Source organism: Melozone crissalis, unplaced genomic scaffold (assembly GCF_028551555.1).
Source record: "Melozone crissalis strain CALT ecotype California unplaced genomic scaffold, PUWL_Pcris_2 ptg000018l_1, whole genome shotgun sequence".
In the NCBI taxonomy this organism is placed as follows: Eukaryota; Metazoa; Chordata; class Aves; order Passeriformes; family Passerellidae; genus Melozone; species Melozone crissalis.
In genome coordinates this window covers 4,800,517-4,810,120 of record NW_026535796.1, presented here as the reverse complement: position 1 = coordinate 4,810,120, position 9,604 = coordinate 4,800,517, and positions in this window count along the sequence as shown.

The following is a 9,604-nucleotide window of genomic DNA, read 5'->3' as shown; positions in this document are numbered from 1 at the left end:
AGGAAATCAAGGTAATATTTGTGTCTGCTAATACAAACACAGCTGTACCACCTCTTACTAGTTAGGTAAATACTCTGTCTTCAAAGTTCAGGGCTGGAAGTAAATATCAAAGATGACCAGTGTCAAATGTGTTGTTTAGATCGGGCCCAGTGTTCAGTTTGTTTCCTACTGGGGTTTTCTGTGCTGCCATTGACAATTCCCACCTACATAAAAGCAACATAAACAGATAATTCTTTTGCCTCTACTGCTCAATAAAATAAACTCAAAAGCAATTTCCTTTCCTCCAATACATTTATGTCTTTAAGAAATGAATTGCTGCATAAAACTGCAAAGCAGGCTGTGATTTTTTTGTCATCTTTTTAGCAACCTTTCTAGGCTGGAAAAAGATTTTAATTGTAGATTCGGCCTTATTGAAGATGTTTCAAATCTTGGATTAATTTATTATAGTACATAAAACAAATGTAATTTTGACTCACCCTGTGTATAAATAGCTCCTCTAATGTACTAGATTTTTTCTCAATTACTCAGATTACTCATATGTTTCCTAGGTTATCAACTGATTTTTTATATAAAGAAGAGGGAAGATTGATTCTGACATTTTCTCAGTTGTGTGCAATGACACTTTTAGAATGGTAACAGTCTCCTGCCAGCTACGGATATTGACTCAGGCTTGAGATTTTCAGAAGACATGCTTACTTTAGAGACTAGTTTGTCATGTTTCCATCTGTTGGATAAATATCTTTTTGACTAAGTGTAAAACCTCAAATACATGTCATCCCAGATGCTCAAGAAATTTTTCACTTGACTGCTGAAAGGATGAGATGCAAAATCTTTTCAGAACACCTGCCAAGCGAGACTGCCCAATCCTGTCCCAGGCAACTGGAACAGCCACCTGAGGTTTGGAACTTCAACAATCCCAATGTAGAAAACAGCAATCCATGAGACAAATCTTACTGCTGGGGAGTGTATGATTTCCCCAGCAGGTGTGAGATGTAAATCAGGAGCCTGGAGGGAGCCAGGAGATCTGAGAATGGCAGAGGGTTGGACGCTCAAGTACGTGCCCTCTGCAGCCGGGTTCCTGGAAACCTGACCTTGGGTTATTTTGGACGCTGGCTGATAAGAACCTTTTCCTTGTTGTCTGAGCACTGAGACTAAAGAAATTTGCATTCCTCCTTTTTGCATTTTATCCTACTGGCTGTACCAGACAGGGCTGATGGAGGCAGGTGAGACTGAAATCCCATTGTGCAAGCTCCCTCGCTGGCATGCAGCGATTTCTGTCCCTCACGGGGAGTATTTGTTAGATAGACCTTGGGAGGTGTTCCTTCAGGGTTCTAAGAACAGTGTGTTCATTTGTAAATACTCTTCTTTTGCCTTTCCCCCTTCACTGAGATAAAATAATGCTCTGGTGGCACAGTCTCTGTAATCCCTCTGTGCTTCACTTCAGTAGATGTGCAGGGATCTGTTTTTTAAATAGAAGTCTCCTCTGCAACACCAATGTGCTTTCATCGATACTGGGGTTTTCCTTTCTTAAAAGTATTCTACCTATTGATGGATTTGCCTAGGAAAAGCAAAAGCAGTTAAAGCAGGAAGGAAGCAAGAATGACAGAAGAATCACTTTATTATACTGTTGACTTCTTCACAGCAGGTTTGATGAGACCAGATAAAGACAATTTCATTTTTTTTATTCAGCAATGAGTTTTACTTAATGTAGTCACCAGCAGAACTTGGTGATCCTATTTCCCATTTTATATGGCGTGATTTTAACCATGCAGTTTTCCCTTTTTCTCTGTCAGAATAACCTGAAAAGCAGGTTTCTTTTATTTTGTATTTAAGTTTGATTCTGACCAAGGCAGTGAACAGCTGTGGTCTTGCTGTAATACTTTCCCAATCTCTGCCTGCAGAACAGGGATGTGGGACTGGAAGTGACTCATTGGATCACAGAATCCACCTCTCTGCTGCAGCATTCATCCCATCTTATAAACTCCCTTTAAAAACATCCAAACTTAGTCTTGAAACTGCTTTGTCATGCACCTCACCTGCTCTGAGATATCCTACCTTGTTTAAAAAATGCTGTTAATGAACTTGAAAGGCCTCAGCTCTCCTCACTGCTGCTAATTAAGGTCTTTTTTCCCAAGATATACACATGAAAATATGGTATGTAGGTGTTTCTTTCCAGCTGCTCCTGCCAGGATGCTGCTCTGGGACCCCACTGATTAGAAACACAATTATTTTGCTCAGCCGTCATGGCTAATTGATCTGTGCTTGGAAGTGTCACCCAGCTTGCAGATTTGGTCATGCAGTTTCTTGTGTTGTCAGAACTCTTCTGGGGAGGTTTGTTTCAAATAAGTCTGGGATTGCTCACTGAGTTATGGGAATGCACAAACTTATTTTGTCAGTTTATATTACATGGAGAATGTAGGAATAGGGTGGAAGATCCAGGGTTGCTGAATGACACTGTAGTAATGGAAGAAATGCCAGGATTATCTGAGAATGAACAGACTGAGACTGATTACAAAAGCTTTCTAAATAGAAATATTTCAGGACATCTCAGTTGTGTGTTTAAATTCAGCATTACAGATTTCTTCTCATCCATAGGGAGGATTTAAGTTTAGAATGCATTGAAAAGAAGTGTTACTGTCTCTATGATAGTTTTTCTAAATCAGTGAAAAAAACATACTTTAAGAATGCTTCTGTGGTCACAGAATATTCTGAGTTGGAAGGGACCCAGAAGGATCATTGAGTCAAATTCTTAGGTGGATGGCCCATACAAGGATCAAACCCACAATCTTGCTGTTATTAACACCATGCTCTGACCAATTGAGCTCATCTCAGGGCTTTTATGAAAGGAAGTAGCATGACCCAAGCCTATGTCTTCTGGCAGGAACAAGAATGACAAAAATCTCCTTGAAATTTTCTTTTCCAGAATTTTTCTCCTCATTCACAACTTCTGTTGTCTTCAGTGGTGAATTTCTATGTCCACCATTAGCCATGCCATTAAATTGTTCTTTTTCTTTTCAGTTCTTGTTTCCTGGACTGATACCATAACATTCTGAACTGATTCTATAATTTATATAATGGTATTATAACTGAAGCAGATCACTTTATTTTTAAATTTTAAAATTAATGTGTAAGTAGATTCCACCTTCATCTGATATTTTAAGAATGTCAGAATTTACTATCAGCCTCTGGCAAGGAAAATCAAATAGATTTGAAGATAAATGCAACAAAAAAATCCAGAAATAGCTCTCTAGAACCCTTATTTTTTGATTCACATTCTAGTAATCATGGAGTTGTTCATGAGAGATTTCATTGATGAAGTAGGATGGGGCTCTTTCATATATTCCTTGGAGTTCTTTATTGATGCCATCAGGTCACATTTGCACAAATTCCTGCTTTTGGAAGGGCTCTGGCAAAGGCAATTTGATCCAAGAGCAGAGAAGGGGAAAAATTAATACTGCACGTGGGGCTGTGTGCTTCCAAAATTTTAAAATGGCTGCCTAGGGCTTGGTAACTGAGGAAACCTCCTGAATCCAGTCATGCACCCCCTCCTTTGTATCAGAATTGCAGATCATTTTAATAATCATCTCTTGTATCTTTATACCCAATTTTGGACACTGCTTCTACATTCACTGTGTCTCTCCACAGTATTGAATATTTTTGGCTGCAAGGGGCAGCAGCTGCAGAAGGAGGGGTTTTGTGTGGAAAGGTTGCAGTGTCTGTTCATATATTATTCTGCCACATGATGTCCTCCTCAGCCAGGTTAGAATTATGGAATGCAGGTACTCAAACTGCAATTCTTCAGCATTCAGACATGTATTTATGTGAAAGGTACCATTCTTGTAGTAAAATATTGCTCTAACCAGAAATACTTAATCTGTAATTTGTTTCAGTTGCTGTATATGGATAGTGAACATTTCTGCTGATCTGCCTCATGATAACCTGCATTAAAACCCAAAGCTAAGAAACTTCAGCATTTTCAATTTGTTCATCTCAGTCTTACTGGTACTGCTCACTGGTTTCTAGTTTCTAGAAGTATTTTGTCCTAGTTGTGTATTTTTTGCACCAAGGCACATTTTGAATGCTGCACACATTATGTGAGTGTTGTAATTAATCTTATCAATAAATTACTTTAAATAAAATGTCTACTACATGTATTTAGGCTATGACAGAGAGACTTTTATGTACAGCATCCTGCTTTTTCTTTGTGTCATATTACTTTAAATAACTTTTCTTTTTCTGTCAAAACTTAGTGTTCTTTATAATGCTGAAGTAGTATATTTTTGTGTACTTAGGGCTGCATGAATGTTAGTTTTCTGCCAGTTTATTAAGTTGGAGGGGATAATCTCCCACCCAGACAAAGGAAGATATTGAAACTGAAGAAGCAGCCTTGAGGATTTTGGTCATGGTGCTGAGCATCTGGTTCACTGGAGGTCAGCAGAGCACTGTCTTGTTTTAGCTCTCAGTGTAGTGCTTCACAATATTAAACCAAAACAAGGATAGAAAAATAACCCTGCTTTGTTTTCAGCACAGTCAACAGGTTTGTCTTCTCTCCATACTTTATCCGGGTCTGTGCATGTTCATATAGATGTACAGGAATGTGTAGCTCACCCTGTGGAAACCAGCAGAGATACAGGTGAAGCTTCACCCCTTTCTCATCTGAGCTTTTACTGTGTCAGGGGCTTACACTGGACATGGATTATTTATAATAACAGAGGTTTTCAAGGTGGCTGGATAGTAGCAGAAAGAAAATTTTCCAATACACATATCTCAGTTGTTGAAATTTTACTTGCAGATCTGGCTCTTAATATGTCCACTGAATTAGAAATTTGAACTTAATGACACAATGCAGGGCTTTTTTCTGATAAGGAATTGAAGTTTAACCTAAATTTCAGTGTAGGTTTTTTAAATGGACTCATTCTTCAGTTAAAAAAGAAGGAAAAGGGTCACATAGGAAATTATTAGGGAAATTAAAAGAACTGCTTTCTGTGGAATACTCAGTAATTAGTCCATCCCTCTGCCCTGAATGCATCCAGTACTATTTAAAGTAATTATACTAATCATCACAGTGTTTAGGCATCGATTACATTCATAAAGAAAAAAGAAAATGCTGTTCTAGCATGCCAGTGAAGTCTGCTTTGACAAGTTAATCCAGTGTTTATTTAATTAAACAATGGTAATAAAATATTTAATTGCACTTTAAGATTTCTATTTCTGTCATCCAACCAGGCAAAAAATTCTGAACTCAACATATGGCAAGAAATTAAAATGCCTCAAGCACATCAAATACCAGCCCATTATACAGATTAATGAAAGAAACTGAGCTGCAATGTTCACAGGTATTAAATATTTAATTCCTTTTCTGTTCTTTGAGTCTGAAGCAAAAGGGAAATAGTCCTCTCCTCCCCCAACCCAGCCCTGTTTGTTTCTGAGGAATGTTAATCAGCTTCCTAGTGCCAGCAGGCTACAATCACCAACTACTAATTAGTTTTAGATAATGATATTGGTAATGAGGCTTTAGTTTCTCAGAGGCACCAGACTGAGCTTGACTCAAGTTTATTCAGTTATTTATTAAGAATGTTATTGTGCAGTATGAACAGTTTGAGCATGTTTAATGCCAAATATTTGTATTTCATTTAATAGTATCACACACCATTTTAAAACAGGTTTTGCTGATAGAGCAGCTGATTTTAAATTAACTTTCCATTTAACAGTGACAGTATTTGTCTCCTTGTTACTCCAATTGTTTGATTACTCTCTTGGACATGTTTACTACTCTGGCAATTATCTAATTACCTGAGGTAAGAACACCTAATTGGGGGAGTTTTTAAATTAACTTCCTGTCACATTGCCTCTCCAGGAGGTCTGTTCATGGTCTCATGTCAAGTGCTGCTGTTTTTGCAAGGCATAAAATTCTCTGCTAAGTGTTTCACAAACAAGATTTTCATTTGTTGGAGCCACCAACTGTGAGGGGTAGAGACAACAGATCAGTTTCCACTTCATGTAGTGCTGTTGTCAGGTGTGAGGTTAATTCCATGTTCCCAAAAGTTAGCCTCAAAATACTTTCCACCATTAAGGCAGAGAAATACCATTATCCAGGAGATGATAACAAAATCTGTGGAATGATTTCATACCTGAAGCTGTATTAGGGAGGAAGAAATGAGACATTTCAGCATCTACATGAGGATCTCAGTTTGGTTCCACCTTTCTATCTGGTAAGTTTACACTGGAGGATTGTGTTTACTGGGTAAAAACATGAAAAAATCCCATGTCTGTTTCCTTGTAGCATTGTGTATTGAAAGTAAGACTAGAGAAGGCAGAAATGTAACATGTTTCCTGGCATGCTGTTTTTGCTTCTGCTAAACATTGCAGGCCTTATTTGACCTTTAATCACTTAAAAGCACCAACCCACTGTCAGAAGATTATGGTGGAAGAATGTAACATATTGAAACATTTTGGATTTTATGCTTTTTGTCTTTTCATGGCTGTCTTTGCTTTTATATTTTCAGTATTTTAGAGTAAAAGCCTGAATTTTATTGAAACTCCCAAAAGGTCATATGTTTAAAGGCATAATTTTTGTCAAAGTCACATGTCTAAGTTGCAGTTCTGAAAATGCTTGCAAGTGCTTTCTGTTCGCATGTGGAGTCCATTTTTTGCTTGTTTTGGTAGTTGAAAGTTCCCCAGTGTGATTAAAACATTCTCAATTTTGACAAACTGAGCACTAGAAACTAATGGATTCATTATTCTTTTGAGTAAATATGTGGATAGCAGGTTTCAAGGCATTTGTAATTGTATTTATGCCATCAAGAAAATGAGTGCTATTTCTATATTCCACTCAATAGAGCATCTGTCTGAGATGAAGAATACTTCAAATTTTTGTTTTGGCTTCCAGTAAAATTTCTATCACCAATAACAAATGTAAGAATCATTAATGAGATGCTGTGTTGCTCTGTCAAATGTGATCCTTCCACTGGGCCCAAGAAACCTTGAATTATTTTCCTTATAATAATGCAGCTTCTGCTAAATGTGGTAGAATAGTTTCCAGCTGGCTTCTTAATGCATTCTTTGGGGAAATGGAAGACATGGATTTGAGTTCACTCATTCTGAGGAGAAATCAAGGTTGAACTTTATATTTCATAGGTGACTGCTAGGCTCCTCTATGAGCAATAGTAATTTTTTCTTAAATTGTGTTTTGCCTTTCTACTTCCAAATAAAAAAAAAAATACACACTGACTGTTGCAGCATTATAATCAGCCCAGCTGAAGCCTAGGGATATCAGGATATATCAGTTATAATGAAAATATAGGTTATATGTGATTGAGGACGTAGGCTATCCTAGGTTTTAGGCCAGCTGTGTCCTCTGCTCACCAGCTGTATTTCATGGGAAGTTTGGTTTAAAATATGCTTTCCTTGTGTCATGATTGTAGAAAACTTTTCTTTTTTTGTTTAATGTAATGCGGGGGACAAATCTATTCAAAGGTTGTATTTTATAAACTGAAATAGTCTACAGTATGTAGAATTTGAGGTTAATGGCATTAGAGTATGATAATTTCTGAGTGACTGTGCACAGCTGTGAACTTTGATAATTAGGAAGAAACCTTGAATCAGGAGCAGATTACTTCATATCTTTTTATTGAGATTATTCTCCAAACTTGCTGATCAAACATAGGATACATCCCAACTATAAGATACTGGAATCTGATTATAAGATCCCAAGACTGACAGAAAAACCTTCTCTCTAATTTTACCAGGCACTGAAGTGAGACTGACAAGCCTGTAATTTCCAGGGTCTTCCTTCTCACCCTTTTTGAACTTTTGCCACTTTTCAGTCAGGTGGAAGCTCTGTGGACAATGAAACCATCTCAAAAATAAGGAGAGAGGTGCTGCAATAACATCAGGCAGCTCTTGCAGTACCCTGGGATGAATCCCATTGGGCCCCATAGGAAATAAGGGTGAAATAGCAGAGTTTGGTTGCACTCCCAATGGTCAGCTGACATTTCCTTTTCTCCCTGGAAGCACATAATGCACATGGCCATTTTCTCTATTTCTGCCACACCAATTTTCTGCTTCCTTTTCTCCTGGAAATATGAAATGATTGCAGCTTACCAAGGTGCCAATAACTGTGAGCCAGTTCAGTGAAGAGCTGGTGGTTTGTCATTTAGACATGCCATGTGCCTGTGTGTCACACAACATCTCTCACAAGAGGATTATGGTGTGCTTAAATGACAAATGCATCACTCTGTGCCAAACTCCTCAAAGCTTGAATTTCTGTACTTATTTGGAAACAAACCCCTTGATGATGGTAATGGGTATCTCAAGTCCTCTGCTAGTTTCAATTTTCTTTAGCTTGTCTTGATGTGTGAGAAATGCAGATCATTAACTTGTCAGTCAGGCAAAGGTAGTACTGCTTTATATCCTTCTAATTATTTTAAGAAAAAAGAAAGATTCTGTACACACATTTGTCCAGTGAATTCTGAGGGTAAAGTTACCTTTGACATCTGAGAAGTAAGACACAGCAGTGTAATAGCACATACTGCTACTTGGAGGAGTTCTGCTGACTTTTATCATAAAGAACCTATTTAAATTGACTCTTAAAATTGCTTTGTTTTCCTATTAGCTACCTAAAGGTATGAGAAATTTCTTTTTTTAGCTTTCTTGCCCTTGGTGTGGCCATGTTGACCGTCACCAGTCACCTCCTTATTTCCCATGGGCCTCAGCACAGTTTCCAGGAGTATCTGCCCCATGACCTTACAATATTTGGGTTCTGCTGTGCCAGTGTGGTGCCCTCAGTTTCCCAGTCTTGGGGGAATGATTTCCTTTTGGTTTAATGATGTTTTTCTGTTGTGGCAAGAGGCTTTACAATGAAGAACAGACTAGCACATAAAAGCTATTTTACCTGGGTCAGACCCAATACACTGATTGATTAGGGAATTTAGCCAATGGGTTTAGCAGAGTGTGAGACATCAGTGAGACATCATGGAAGGTGTGTCTCAAGATATCTCACTTTTTATCTCAATATGGTTAAATCTCCACACCCCCCTTCCCCCTTAAAATATTTTTGTAAATAATTACAACAGAGAACTTTGAAGAGGTGAGGATATGAAGGACAGTGGCTGAATGCCATTTCTGGCTTCTCTGTTGTTTGAAAATACAAGGAAGTTGATGTCTGGCTGAAAGGTAAAGCTGAATGCTCTCTTAGTTGGAGATACTCTGTTTTGCTGGCCCTGAATTTCTGAAGTTGCTATCTACTTCCTGAAAACCTATAAGATAATGCACTTCCAAAAATATATTTTTAGCTTGTTTTGTCCATCTTTTGGATAAAGAAGTAACTTTGCTTTTTACTCATTTTTGTTAATGTGGCTTTTTTTGTCATGTAAGTACCTTCATTTTATCATGTGGGAAACAAATGGGGAAAAAAATCACTTTCTTATAGATATTCTAAGTAAATTTCAGATCTTTTTGTGTTTGTATATGAACATCTCAGGTGGCAGATATCATATAACATGAGATACACTTTTTAATGAGAAAAGCAAAATAAGAGTGAATTAATCCAAATTAAGACCAAGTGAGAAGAACTCAATTATTATCTGTACTTTGGTTTTGTATT